The 15,226-nt window shown below is 48.6% G+C and overlaps 1 protein-coding gene across 2 annotated transcripts in view; it reads left to right on the forward strand.

Moving 5' to 3' along the window:
• The window catches only part of IGSF11 (immunoglobulin superfamily member 11), a 95,789-nt gene that overhangs the window by 20,613 nt on the left and 59,950 nt on the right, over positions 1 to 15,226 (forward strand). The window contains exon 1 of one of the 2 annotated variants that reach the window (XM_035314827.1): positions 5,616 to 5,763. The exons of the other annotated variant lie outside the window; for it this stretch is intronic. The gene's annotated coding sequence lies outside the window, so the exon portion shown is untranslated. Of the gene's footprint in view, positions 1 to 5,615; positions 5,764 to 15,226 lie in introns of those variants that run through there. 2 annotated transcript variants of the gene reach the window in all.

Consider the following 15,226-nt stretch of genomic DNA (forward strand, 5'->3'; position numbering starts at 1 on the left):
TTTTATTTTTTTTTCTGAGAAAGGAATGTGCAAACTAAAGGTCATTTTTAGGTTCTGTCTTTTCCCAGGTTCCTGCACAGAGAAAGTGCGTGTCAAAGGGCTATTTAGTGTAGGCTCTTTTAAGAGGAATTTGAGTCTCTCGCCTGAGTCCCTGGAAATACAGAGCTGCGTTTTACTTCTCGTGTGGGTTCCTGGCCCTATTGCGCCCTGTGCATGGTCTGGTGGTCACCTCAAGACATGGAGACTGGGGAAAGGTGTTTTGCCCATCCAACAAAGATTGCTCCAGGACAAAGACTAGAATGAGGAGAGAGATCTGAACTTCAGTAGTTGGGCTCCGTAGGACAGCTGCCATCTCCTGGGCCATTGGGTGAGTACCTAGAATTAATTTAGACTGATGGCACCACAGGGTATCACAAGCACAGCTGTGAAATTAAAGCCACAGGTCGGCTTGCAGAATTTCCTGTGATTGAAGTCATAATGTCTCCTCTTAATTAATTTAATTCAGGTTTAATTTATTGAGGGTTTGTCTTGATTTATTCCTTTGCTGTATTGCTTGCTTAGTTGGCTTGTGTGAAGAGCCACTGTGCTTACTTTCAGCCTGGAAAGGCATGCTAGCATCAGTAATCTGTGCTAGATCATTACATGAGATTTCCCCCATCCTCTCCTCTTGTTCCGCCCCAACACAGGGAAAAAAAAAAGAAAAAAAAAAAAAAGTGAGAAATAAGGGATGGATTCACAGGTTCTGCTGTTTGAAGAAGAGAGAGAGTTTTTTTTAGGACTTGAAAACAATTAGTGTTGCACAGGGTTATCAACACGTCTCTGCTCCAGGCCTGTTACATGCCATTGAGAGCAGCTCTGAGGAGAAGGATCTGGGGGTGTTGATGAGAAGCTCAACGTGAGCCAGCAATGTGCACTTGCAGCCCAGAAAACCAACTGTATCCTGGGCTACATCAAAAGCAGCGTGGGCAGCTCGTTGAGGGACCTGATGTCCCCCTCTGCTCTGCTTTCGTGAGACCCCACCTGGAGCACTGCATCCAGGTCTGGGCCCCCAACAAAAGAAAGACATGGAGCTGTTGGAGCAAGTGCGGAGGAGGCCATGAGGAAGATCAGAGGGCTGGAACACCTATTCTATGAGGACAGGCTGAAAGGGTTGGGGTTGTTCAGCCTGGGGGACAGAAGGCTCTGGGAGAGGGGGCCTATAGGAAAGCTGGGGAGGGGCTTTGTGTCAGGGATTGTAGGGATAAGACAAGGGGGAATGGCTTTAAACTTTTTTTTAGTTTAAAAACTTTTAAAAAAAAACTTTAAAAACTTTTTTTTTTTTTTTTAAAGTAGGTTTAGATTAGACATTAAGTAGAAGTTCTTTGCGATGAGGATGATGAGGGACTGGCACAGGCTGCCCAGAGAAGCTGTGGATGTCCCGTCCCTGGAGATGTTCAAGGCCAGGCTGGATGGGGCTTTGGGCAACCTGGTCTGGTGGGGGGTGTCCCTGCCCATGGTAGGGGGATAGAACTGGATAGGCTTTAAGGTCCCTTTCAACCTGAGCCATTCTATGACTCTATGGGCCTTACTTCCAGGGGCTGTTATTTCTCCATGTGTATTGTGGGCCATGTTTGAGTTTAAGATCTGCTTTTGGGATCTGTGATGAGTTCCATGAGTATGTTAGATGCCCAGCAATACTGAATACACTTCTTACAGGGCTGGACAGCCAGGTGATGTCCATAGTTACTGAATTGGCTTCTCATGGGACAGGGTGGCCAAGAATTTAGGCCTGGAGCCTCCCCCTCCCTAGATTCCCTTTATCCCCACAAAGCGGTTTCCTGGCTGCCCCATTCCAGCATTGCACCACTTGTGCAATGTGCTTGCTGAAGCATGTCCCTTCCTCCTCCTCCTCTGTCCCCCTCTTCCTTATCCTTCTCCCCCTCTGAGGTCTCCAATTGCCCTTCTTGTCGGGACTGAGCCCACGCTCCTCCTCGCTGGGTGCAAGGCCCCATTTCCATTTCAATAGCCTTCAGCGGAGGCTTCCCCACAGCCCCAGCCACGAACAAGGCGCCCACTGTTTGCAGACGGGATGTTCAGCCAGCCCTGACGTCCCGGCTGCCCTCAATGGCACTTTGTCAGCCCCTCTGCCAAAAAAATGGGGCGCCGGGGGGCTCACAGGGGACTGAGGCTGAGTTTCTGGCGGTCAGGCTCCAGGCTCTGGGCAGCACGCCACTCATTTTAAGCAGCCCCAGCCTGTCTGTGCCTGGGGCTTTGTGCTGTAGCCCAGGCTCCTGTAGCTCGCAGCTGGTTTCTGTGCGGCACGTCAGCCCCTCTCAGCATGCTCCCCTGCCTCGGATAGTGTGCGGTCTTCAAGCCGCCAAGTGTGCAGGGATGCTGCCCTGGGTCTGAAGGAGGAACTGCTCTTGTTTCCCTTCTCCCCTTCATTTTCATGATTTCCCAAGTTTTTGCTCCCTCTCACTCCGTGTCACATTCCTCCTTCATCTTTGCCAGACTTTCTGCACCTCTTTTTCCTCTTCTCTTTTCAGCCGGGTATACTTTGCTAGTCCTTTTTCTCAGCTCCGTGCCCCTCACTGGGATTTGTCATTTCCGAGGTAATACAAAGGGAGGGATAAGTAGAACTGGAGTGGCAGCAATGGGTGGGAGGTGAGATGGGGTCTTTTGCCAAGGGTTTGGGTGATGCCTGGGTGCATGCACGGGGGCGGATATAGATTGTGCTGAGGGTTCCTGCCTCCTGAATTCACACCGATGCCTTGGGTCAGTGGCAGAGGTGTGCCACATTCCTGACACTATTTTTTACTCTACGGGTAGAAGGAAAACAGTGTTACATTGGTGACATTTAAATTCGGCAAAGCAGGCACAGAACGGGCAGCAGCAGAACAGGCTTCCCTCTCTGCTGCTGCAGGAGGAGCCAGCTGGAGCACGGGGATGGTGACAAGGCCAGGCAGACCCGTGCCAAGGCTGGCAGCAGCCAAAGCCTGCTGAAACCGGACACAATGTGTTAAATCACTAGTGCACAGGGGATGAGGAGGAGAAACCTTCCTCTTCTGTCAGTATGGGTAAAGTGCTGATAAGGAAATGTAAAGCTCGCTGCTGGTCACTTCTTAAAGTTTAGTTTAACTGCACCTCTTCTTCTCTCTCTTTTATTTATTTATATATTCTTTACTCAATACTTTTTTTATTTCCCGGAGCTCTTGCAGTCCTGTTCTCCTCTATCTAGTGGCGACATCAACTCAAGTGAACTATACCTCTCTGCAGCAGACAAGACCTCCTGGTGGAGAAAGCGTGGGGACCTGGATGCCTTGCCTTCACCCCTTTTGTTTCCACCACCAGCAACAGAGAAGGTCTCTGGTGGTGGGAGCAGAGGGGGTGAAGACTCTAGGTGGGAGGGTGGCCCCAAAGACAGTATGGGGCTTGTGCAGGTCGGTGGTGAAGGCCCAGAGCAGACTGGTGATCATTCCTCTACTGCCTACAGAAGCACTGGAGATCCCTGGGCTCTGGGGTTTGGTGCACTCACTGCCAACCTTTGGTTACCCTGATGCTCATGCTGTGGAATCAGTCCTGGGGGGTAGGACCAACTGCTGTGGTTGCCTGTCCATACCAGTGCCCAAGGCCATGGCCTCTTGAGGTCAACGGGAGATGGTGGTTTGGTGCTGGCAGCCTCTGGTTCTCCCCCATGAAGCTAACCTGACCATCAGATGGAGGAGGGAAGGAGTGGGGAAGAAACCCAGCACAGCATGTTGTGTGGCAACCTTTCCTGATGTCATAGCTGCTCCATCTCTTGAGCACCTTTAAGCACATTCAGATCCTGGCCAGCTGGGGCTGCTGCCTGCCAGGTGAGTGCACCACAATACACTAAAGATCAGTTGTGTCTTCCTCTTCCTGCAAATTTCTTTGCTGGGTCTTCCTCTTCCTGAAGTAAATAAATAAATAAATAATGGTTTTCTGTGGAGGTTTTATCCACGCTTTTGTGAGCAATCTGGCAAGGAGTGGCTTGCAGATGGGTAAAAGGGCAGAAGGGAGAGTAAGGAAGAGATCTGTAGAGATACAGAGGTTCATAGCTCCTAGCTGCTATCTTGGCATCCAGGTGATTTTATCAGCAAACAGACACAGAAATATTCCTGGCACCTGACTATAAACAATTTGTGGAGAATTTGAGCAAGTTGTTGGCAGTACCCGGGAGACGTACCAAGTCACCTTCCCAGCCTGGTGGCATAGCTGCAGGATGTTTTCTCTTCTTGCTAGCAGACCTCTGTCTGCCCCTACCAGAGCTGGAAATCTCATTACTCCCAATTTTCATACACCCATGACTAACTGAAAGGCTTTATTACTGGGATGGCATCTCCCAGTATGTTTCCAGCCTAGGGGAGGGGATTTCCAGTTGTTTATCTGGCAACATTTTATGTATGTGTGTCTTTATGATGGAGTGGTATCACTGTGTTCTGAAAAGAAGAAGGTGCTATGGAGTTGTGAAGAATGGTGGCTTTATTATGGTCTTTTGGGAGGGGTTATTTGTCACACGAAAGGGTCAACATTAAAGTATGTGGAAAACCAGAGTCATACTTCCTTTATGAGAAGAGCCCTTTTTGCCACAAGGAAGACAAAAGGAATAGAAAGCAAGCTGAATTAAAAATGTTCACAACGCAGTGTTTTAGGAAAACACTCAAATGACACTTTGAGGAAGCTGAGTACTCAGTGCTCTTCGAGGCCATAAAAGCTGGTGCACTACTGTGCTGAACACTTCACTGGAGCTATGATAGCTGTGGACATGTCTAGGGAGTGCAATGGATGCTCAGAGCCCTGCAGGATCTACCCCTCTATTAACATTACCTAGTGATGAAACACAGGGGCCCAGAGGAAAATGAGTTGCTGAATCCCACTGGAATTCTTAGGCTCCTGGGATGATTTTCAGTATGAAATCTTTTGGCAAGTTTTACCACAACCAAGAGATTTTCTGTAAAATGCATCTATGGAGTGGATAAACTGCAGGAGGGAACCTTCTTACAAGATCTGTTTTTTAGACCCTGCACTCCCTCTTACAGTCTATGCCAATGAGGCTTGTTTAAGCTGGGCAGCTCCAGCTATACATAACTGGTAATACATGACTGAGCCATGACAATGGCAGAAGTTGTGGGAAATAAAAATATGGATGCTTTTGGGTCTGTAACATTAATGTCTCGGATGAATAGGTTTCTAAATTGTGACATTTGGGAAATGTTATTTTGTCTTTATTGCACTTGGAGAAGATTGCATTTTCAGTATGAATATTTCTTTGAGTTTTCTCCAACAACCATTTTGCTGGATGTTGGGCATGCAAAATGCTGAGATAATGTTACTATGAAAACCTCCAGCATTTAATTTCCAGATTAGGAGTGCTTAGCTGTGAGATTGCGATGACAGTTCAGCTTGTTGCATTTCAGTTTCATTAATCAATCTGCATGTGGTTATCACCTGGATGACTCACAATTAAGCAAAAGGAAATACAGTAGTCACCTGAAAAAACAAACAAACCACACCAACAACAGGAGCTCTAAATACTGAATAAAAACCCTCTAAACCCAGCTATAAATATGGTCCTGGAAGCAGTTCAGTGTTTTCTCTGAAAGCTGCAGTTTGCATTCTCAAGACTGAGAATGCACTACCCCTGCTGGAAAGGAAGCATCCCTACACTGGCATCTCCATGTAATTCAGCAGGACACGTTCACTAAACAGGGAACCCTTCCCAAGAAGAGCAGACTCTTCAGCTGCAGAATGATACTTGGGCAGGTGAACTTAAGTTATTTTTTATTATTATTTTTTATTTTTTCCCTCTATTTTTATATTTATGACACTAGCATCTAACTCATTTTCCCCCTGTTGTTAGGGGTTTGGTTAGGGTGTAAGCATGCCCCTTGTTTTAGATCTGGTTAAGTTTGTCTGAACAGCCTGGGAAAGAGAGGCAGATCCTCACTGGCATGGCAGCATGGCAAAGGTACTTATATTTACGTCAGCATCTGCATGGGCTGGCTCCTGGCTCGTGCTGCCTTCTGGCCCTTCCCAGTGCTCATCAGCAGGGTACATTATTCTGGTCGAAGCCATTTCCCTCCTCGTGGCACCATCCTGTCTCTTGCAGAGAGAATGCTGTGGCAGCGGCCACTGCTGCAGCTCAGAGAACCAGGGCTGCACAATTAATAGCAGCAAGCTGCAAAGAGAATATCACAGTAGCAGAGAGGGCATGCTTACTGTGCCATATGGTGGATGTCGTTCAAGCTTGGTGTGAAGGGGCAGGAACTGCAGGGTTTGGGGCAGGGACTGAGCCATCCTGTTCCTGAAGACCTGCAATGGCTTAGTAAATGAAAGTCTTGCTTGAGCCTGGCCACAGGATACACTGCCAGAACTGTGCAGGATCTCCAGAGACATGAGTGCTCTGGCAGAGCATCCTTGGGGTGTGGGACTTGGTTTGGGCAGCATGCATGTGCTGGTGCTCCTGTGTATGTGTGTTGTGTGCCTGCTGTCCTACTGGAACAGGCTGCCTTTAATGGTGCATCGGGGAATGTGGTGTTGGAAGGGCTGCTTTGATGCTATGAGTGGGCTTCACGTTGTCCTCCAAGCCCACATTAAAAGACTGAGGTTTTTGTCATCTCTGCTTTTATAGTGGTTCATGGACAAAGCAACCAGGATGCTACAGAGCACAACATTGGCTGAGACCATTCTCAGGAAATGTTTTCATGTTTTTTTGCTGGGTTATCCTTCAAGAGGGCTTAAACTTGAGCGATGAAGCAGGAAACAGATCCCCAAAAATGCCAGCCTCAAAAACAGTAGTGATTGGAAGAAAGAGTGTGCAGAAAGTTGCATTTTGTTGGGAAGGGGCTGGGCTGCTTTATGCTGTGCCTGAAGGCTGAGCAAGCAGCTGGTGAATGAAATCACATGCATGCACATGTGTACATACATGCTCTAACACAGAGTGCCACATTTCGCATAGCAGTGTAGTAGCATGGCCTCTGTATATGAAAGATCATACTGGTACTCAAGGGGCATCGCCCAGGGAGAGCCGTACTTTCAGGGATTGCACAGGAGAAAATCATTGATATGTGTTCTTGGAAGACCAAAAAGGTTGCAGAAACAGAACTGACTGTGCCGTTTAGGCTTCTTTTTTACATTTTTATTTATTAAAATGCTCTAGATGTAGAAGAGCTCTGCTCATTATTTATAAGTGTTGCTACCGCCTTGAAATGAAATCTGCAGGCACTTTGATAAATGTGGTGAAAGCTTGTCTGGTGTCACTACCACTTCTCTAAAGTGCCTCCTGCATCCTCTGCTGAATTGCTGTTTCATCAGTTTGGACAGCAGCATTCCTCCGTGAATTGCAGCAAAATTCTGGTTGCATCATCCCATGCTAGTAGAAACAGAGCAGGGGGGAGCGAGCACCAAGCATGTCCTGTAAGTGCTAGGCAGAGCAGGGTCACAGCAAAGGAGAAAGCTCCACACAGTGCTCCATCCCTGGACTTTGGTGGGACGAAGGCTTCTTTTCAGTATCGCTGTGTGCACACTTTTCTTTTGCCCTGTGCTGACAGCTAGGAATGGCATTCCTGTTTGACTCTGCTGTGCCAGAAATGAAATCGTTCCAGCATCACCACCTCCCTCCCATCATCCCAAGGCTCGTGGTGGGGACAGGCAACTGATGGGCTGTGTGCAGAAAGTACTCAAAGGGCTTAAAGGATGCAGCTCCTTGGGATCAGAGAGGACTAAAGGGTTGCCATTGAAACATCTGGTGACCAAAGCACCAAGGGAGAAAGTTTGGTTTTAAAATAAAAAATAGATTAAAAAATAAGTAAAAGTCTTGTCTTCTCCTTTGGGCAGAGGCAGATGCTCTGAGATGATCTTGCTAATGGCGAGGCGCACTTGTACTGAAGCAGGTGTCCATCAGGATGATGAGACAATGGAGAGCTTGTCCTGTGGCAGCAGGTTAGGGAGCTTGGACAACTTTGCCTGGGTAAAAAGGCAGGGAGAGTATGAGAGTGCTCTGTAAATATGTCAGTGGGTAAGCAGTGTGATGGTGTAAGGGTTTTTTGATTCTAGGGGAAGGTGCTGGCAGAAGAACAGGCTCAGTTGTAATCATTTCATCTGGGAATTAAAGCGAAATCTCAAGCCCTTAGGTCAAGGAAATTTGGGAGCAGGCTTCCAAGCAGAGTAATGGGAGGAAAACACCCCTGCAGTCTTTGATAATTGTCTTGATCTGTCTGTGAAAGGGATTATATGATGCAGACAGACTCTGTGTCCTAGCAGATCCCATCCCATGCTGCTTCCCACGTTCCCAATTCCACATTAACGAAGCAGGCTTTGTGCATTTGAGATGTGCCCATATAAAGCATCACAGATGAAACTTCTAAGTGGTTTGTAACTTCAAGCTCATTTCTTGAGTTTCCTTTTCCTGTCTAATGGCTCCTTTCAGGGTGTCCTTTTCACCCGAATACGCCGCAGCAGCACTTCAAAAGGTGCCCAGGCTCCCCCCCTCCCCAAGCCATCTCACTTTTGTGCAAGCTGTTTCCACCAACAAACAGCACTTCAGCACTTTCGGGGGCTGAAAGCTATTTGCCAGCTAAGAGGGCAAGGGTACAGAGCTATTTTCAGTGCTGTGACACACCTCAGCCGATCGGATTGTGCCCGGCAATCCTATTTGGCGAGGACGGGGTCGTGTCACCTGAAATAGTTCCTGCTCTTTGCCTCCACCTCTGGCTCTGGTGCCTGCTCTGTGGCTGGGTTGTAGTGCCTGGGCTCTGACACCTGACTGTTTATAATCAGAAAGGACTGTTTAGCCCAAACGGTGTGTTTTGAACAGGATTTGAGGCTCTCTGTTTTTTCTTGGTGCTGTTACTACACAGTGCCCTTGCAGGATCCTTCTTTAGCCCAGCAGCACTGAAGTGGCATGCTTTGCTTCACTCCTATAGCTTTGCACCTCGTGGGCCAGTTTCAGCCCTGTTTGAAAGACGTCAGGGATTCCTTGAGTATTTGGAGGGGAGGAACAGGTGGTGTAAAGTTTCAGATCTCTCTCTGAGCTAGTAAAGACCACAAAGCAGGAATGTCACTGTGTTTTAGTTACTAGTTACAGCTCAGCTCACTGGCTGCAGGCTAATCCCCTGGGCATCCCTGGTGGCAATGAGAGATGCTCTGTTCTTCTTCCAGGGGTAAGATGAGATCCTGCCTCTGGCCACTACCTTGGGTCCCCCAGGCATTGCTCAGCCCCGTCGTGGGCTGATGCTGCTTCTGATCTGTGCCTGTGCTTAAGGCAGCTATCCCATCATTTCAAGGCATAACACGTTGCACAGGAGGGGCACGTTCTCTGGAGGAGCAGGAATTGCAGGAAGGCTGTCTGAGGATAAGGTGCTCTCTGGTATGAAAGACTTCTGTGTTTGCCTGGCTATACCATAAGCTGGAGTCACTAAAACCATTGTCAGCTTGGGCACGGGACTTTTGCTGCCTGTGTGCTTGACTGGGCTGATGCTGTGTCTCGATGCTGTTTGTGGTGAGCCTTTGTTTTGAAATATAGCAAAACAGCTGGCAAGCATTGCCAGAAGCCAGTGCTTGTGGGACTTTGCATTGCTTTAGCTTGTCATCACGGGGCACTGCAGATGCTGAGTTAAGCCTGGTGACAAAGACAGGGCCTAGGTCAAGCATGTTCACTGCCCATTGGCTTGGCCACCATGGTTTCCTCCTTGCTGGCCCCTCTGGCCTGTGGAGCAGCAGCTGCTACATGTGAGCAAAGCACTTTTCCTGCTACACCAACATCCAATGCTGCAAAATTAGACCGGAGTTTCTCTTTCCCCCCTCCACCCCACTGTCCTTGTTCCTCTGTGCCGTGGTGGGGATGGTGAGAGCTCTCCCGGAGACGTACATTAGTGGCACGTGATTTATTGTGGTTTCCTTTTCCTGTCTTCTCACTAAGTAAAACCTTCTTGTTCCATTGTTGGCAACAGGAGGAGTATTGGATTTGGATCCAGCACGAAGATGAGTGGCCAGTATAAATCCTAGGCAGGTTTTTGGAATAAGCAGTACCCGCAATTCATCTCACTGTGACATTTGCACTAGGTGTCTTGGAAACCAGAGCCACAGTTAAATGAAAGCCAGCACCAACTGGAGATGAAAGGATTTCCCAGCCTAGGTGCTGGGATCCCTGGAGGGATTTCCTCCTGGGCTTTCAGTCTCAGTTTACCTGGCCGTGACACATAACCTCACCCTTTCTTGCACATGGTTTGATCTCATGTTTCAGACTGCCTGTTGGTCAGCTGCAGGGTCAGGAGGGCATTTCTCCCTCTGAGCAGGGCAGCATCATCTGCTGTAATCTTTTTTTTTTTTTTTTTATTATTATTATTATTATTTTATTTTATTTTTTTTTATTTCCTCTCCTCTGTACTTTGGAGCAAGCTCCATTCACATTTCTGGGCATTTTTGCCTTGTGAATTGCTCCCTATGGTGAAGACTCACAGCAGAGCCTTGAAGGGCATTTATGGCACTCTCCATCTGCTCTCTTCTGTCCCTGGGCACTCTGCAGTTACAGGTTTGGGTCTTTCCCTGTTAGAGGAACAAGGCATCGAGGAGAGGGTGAAGTGACTTTTCTGAGACTTTTCATTGCCAGCCTGCCAGTGATTGCATGGTGCTGGATTTGGCGACCCTGGTGGTCCCTTTTGGTCCTTCCTCCCTAGTGATGGGATGCAATTCATCTGAGGATAGTTTGGGTGCAGGTGGTCTGTGGTGAGGATCAGACTGCCCTGAGGACTGCTATGATGCTTCTCTGCCTGCTGCTCCTTGTGCAGCCCCAGCACTGCTCCTACTTGAGTCTTTTTGTTCACCTTGTTTATTTCTGAATTACAGCAGCCAGGGAATAAAAAATAAATAAATTTATCAATAATCTGGGTTAAGAGACAAGCCTCCAGGGTGACAGAGGCAGCTGAAAGGCAAGCATTGCATGCCTTTTGCTCAGAGCCAACGATGGGGCAGCAGGGAGGGGACACGTCAAGTGTGGATGCATGGGTGAGAGAGGGAATAAAAAGATCTGGTTAAATAGATCCTTCCTATCTGTACTTCAAATATAATGTTCTTAAAAGTATCAACCACAAGAAAACAGCAATCCCCTTATGAAATATGCAGGGAGGCTTGTGCCAGGGAAAGGTAGCAGCCCAGCTTTTTGTGGCTAGCACTGCCACAGACCTGGGTGACAGAGGGTTTTGGTGGTTCTCCCTGGATGTGGTAGAATTGTGCCCCCATGGGTGACCCTCCAAAGCAGGGGGTGTTTTGAGTCTTCAGCCAGGAGCTCCCTGTTGCCCCTGGTACGGTGCACGGGTGTCGCGGCCACCACGTGCCACTGCCCGTGTCACTCTGACATGCATGGTGGCCATCTGAAAACAAGGGGAAAAAATGGCTTTTTGTTTCCCAGCTGAAATAGATCTGGCATGGTGCAGGCACCACCTCTGTGAATGGAACTATTGTGTGCAGCCCCACGATAACCAGTGCCCTTGTGCTCATCCCCGTTGTGCTGCTGGTGGCCTCTCAGCCGGCTGCTCTCCGGAGCCAGAGGTCGAGGTGGCAAATGACAGCAATGCTCTGCAAACAGCCAGGCAGCTGCCAGGACCACTGCATGTGTTGGGCCATCACGGGAGGGTGGTTGGTGTGTCAAGGTTCTGGTTCAAGCCTTCTGCTGGAGCTGCTGATGCCTTTTCCACACCACAGCAGGTCACGCAGGTTCTCATCTGCTCTAATTAGTGCTCCTGGCAGTGATGACAAGCAGCCCACAGAAGTGTGAATCTAGCTTAAGGAGGAAAAAAAAAATAAAAAAGAAAGCCTTCTAATCTGATCATTACACTCAGGCCAAGGGATCGGCAAAATGATCAAGAGAAACAACTTCTGGCTACTAGATTGTGTGTCCCCATCCAGGCCACGTGCTGCGGGTAGCTATTAATGACTGCACCACAGTGAACATCAATCTTGTAACGAGCTTGGATAATACCCACTGGTGAATTAACAAGGACTGCCGATATCTAAGTGCTTTTCAGCCTTGTGTTGCCAGGAATAAGTCTCAATTCTGGGGGGCCAGCGTCTCTCCTCAATCTGAGTTTAATTCCCTCCCATCTGCTGTCTGCACTTCCCACTGATCCTTGCCCAAGTAGTGCACAGAGTGGGTTTTGGGGGGAGCGGGGAGATGCTGGGCTCTCAGTAGGTTGTAATTTCCCTCAGTGGAGGAACCAGGGGGGTCCAGGGTCCCAGAAAGATGCTGATGGAGGTGCCTGAGATGCTGGAAGGGACCAAAAAGAAGTGCCTGAGATGCTGACTGCATCCCTCCCCTCCACACGTTTGTGGCAGGCAGGAGTGACCCCTTGCCCCAAAGGGGCTTGTCCCCCAAAAAAAGACAATCAGGGGGATTTTATTCTTGCCTCTCTCCCACCACCCATCTCCCTGTCCTCTGCTGCTGTCTCTGTGCCCCAATGTGTGCAACCAGGCAGGGCCCCCATGGAAACATCCCAGGAACCCCTGCAGTGGTGTCTCTGTTGTGGAATAAAACAGCCAGAGCTGGTGCCGTCCAGAGCACGGGACAAAAGCGACCTAGTTCCCACCATTGCTGGGAATAATAGGAATAATTACCTCATTATTCCCACAGCCTCCACAGCTCCCGGAGAAAGAGTAACTGGTGTGCAACAATGCCTCTGTTGTACACAATGCCCGCAGCACGTTCCATTGAAGCAGAAGATGGAGGTACAAAGCACTCCAACTCTGGGTTTGGTCCACTGAGTTTTGTTTGTGTGTTTCTTTTTTTTTTTTTTTTTTTTTTTTTAGGTGGGGGTGTTTTATGGGCTCTGTAGAGTTTTATTTATTTATGCATGCACATGCTTGGAGCTGTGCAAGAAGCCTGTGCCATCCCAATCCCAGATGGGACTGACAAGGTCAGGGAGCGGGCAGAAAGGGGAACCTGTGCTCTGGCCGTGCCGGTGCAAAATTATGGGGTACCACTTCTTCCTCCCCATATTGGATCTGAAAAAATTACACGTTCATCTGTAGATCTTAAATATGTTCCTGAGAGGGGACATCCTTGTTTGGCAGCGGATGAGACTATGGGGTAGGAAAGGGATGGGTTTTGCCAAGGTCTGTGCAGCCTGGAGTGAGCCAAGTGCTGTGACTCAGGTTTGTTCACTTTGCCTTATTTTAAAGGTGTCCCAGAAAAAGAAAAATGCACTGCCATTAGAAGCAGAGATGTTCCTTTTGTCACACTTCTGCTCATTTCACTGATCCATTGCAGGTTTGCAGAGGTTGCTGTGCTGCTCCTGATGATTGTGCCATTATCCAGAGGTGTCTGAAATCCCTCAGAGTAGGTTTTGGCTTTGTATCTTACCTTTTTTTCTGTTTGTTCTTAACGTGAGAAACATCAGGACGTTGTGTCACAGGCTTTGCTGGAGGGCTTCCGGGAAGACTGGAAAGGTGTACCATGAAGGCTCTTCATCCTCATCTGAAAATTGCATTGGCTTGCTGAAAAAGAAGTTTTCTCACGAACACTTGTCAGGCAACTTCTTTAAGTAACTTAACATAAACCAGAGAGTAAGTTTTCAATGGTTCTCCCAGTGTCTTGGCTCAGGCTTCAGTTTTGTTCCTTGTGACGTTGCTGTTTTATGAGCTCACTCGTGATGCCTTTGGCAAAAATCAGAGATCTTTGATCAGAGCAGAGACCTAATATTTCCAATATGACTAAAAAAGCAGATTTAAAGAACCTGTACGCTCATAAATTTTCACCTAAGCCCCAAACCATTGCAAACTCCTAAAAATGAAAGCCTCAAGCAAAGCATTCCTCTCTCACAGCCCTGCAGGGAGCAAGGCCAGTGTGGGGTGGCCCGTGGTGGTCACCCTTCTCCAGGTGCTGCTGGGTGAGGGCAGGGCAAGCAGAAACCTGGGGCATCCCTGATGATCAGGGGCTCGTGCAGAGGGTGGAGCTCTCTGAAATCCCAGCCACCACCTCAGGAAGCGCAGGCTGCAGCCAAGCAATAAGATTTATCTGCCTTTGTGCCGCCATCTGTCTCCTCTAACTTGCTGTAATCCCTCGGATGCTGGATTAGAAATTATCACTGGGCAGGGCTGGACAGAAGCCAAAGCAGGGCTCCTCCTTCAAGTGGCCTGGGAGAGGAGAGCATCACTGAAATGTGAGCATCCTGTGGCGGTAGAGCTGGATTTCTGCTTTGTGTCTTGGCATCTTCTTCCTGTGCCTGGCTGGGGTGTAGAGGAAGGCACCTGGGGCAGGGTAGGACCAGCACAGGGAGCACAAATGCTTGTTTCTCCTCCGGCCTCATCTTGCCAAGCAAGATGCTCCATGCTGGTGTGCAGGTGGAAGAAGATCTGGGCCCTGCCATTGCTTGTTATCAGTCTGACTCCCTGGAAGTGAAGAAGGAGTTGATCTTTTCTGTGCCTTTTTGCAAAATGATATATTTTTTTTTTTTTTTCAGGAGGGAGACAAATTGCTTCCTTCCCACACACCATCTGCTTCCAGCATCCACGTTGTCACTGCAACATGCCTACCACTGTTAGATGTTTCCTGGCTACTTAAGGCATCTTCCTCCTTTTTTCCAGAGCTCATGGCAATCTTTCCACAGGGGAGAAAAAACCGGTTGGGGAGGCTCGGTGTAGAGCTGCAACAGAGCTGCTCGGCACATGGTGCAGCCTCCTTGCCTTTGTGCCACCAATGCATTTGGGGCTTTGAGGCTCAAGAAGTTATCTTTCCTGCTCTCACCCCACTGCTGATAATGCCAGTATGGGCAGAGAGAATGCTGCTAACTTTTCCTTGGCTCTTCACAGTGGCTCCTGGAAGAAGATTTAGGGACCTGTGGCTTAAGCATATCAGGGTGTGACACTTATCTTCCCACGACAGTGTTCATGGGGTGAAACGTGCCATAGCAGAGAGCTCCTGCCAGCAGTACTGCCTGAGAGGCTGGTGCTCTCTGTTCTAAGTATTATTTCATAGGTAATAGTTTAAGAAGGGTTTTATTAACATTGAAATTCAAACCAGAGGAGGAGGCCCTTTGCCACCAAGCAGTTCTGTTGGCGGTGGGCCATTACCACGTATCTGGGTGAGCAGAGCTGAGCGAGTGGGCACGCAGGAGGGAGCAGGTCCCACCAGCGAGATGGGGTCTTGCAGTAACAGTCACTTTTCTGGCAGAAGCTGCATTTTTGTTGCCACTCTCATGAGGCAGAGCATGGTAAGGACGAATGCCTGAGGTGT

The sequence above is a fragment of the Oxyura jamaicensis genome, chromosome 1 (assembly GCF_011077185.1).
Source record: "Oxyura jamaicensis isolate SHBP4307 breed ruddy duck chromosome 1, BPBGC_Ojam_1.0, whole genome shotgun sequence".
In the NCBI taxonomy this organism is placed as follows: domain Eukaryota; kingdom Metazoa; phylum Chordata; class Aves; order Anseriformes; family Anatidae; genus Oxyura; species Oxyura jamaicensis.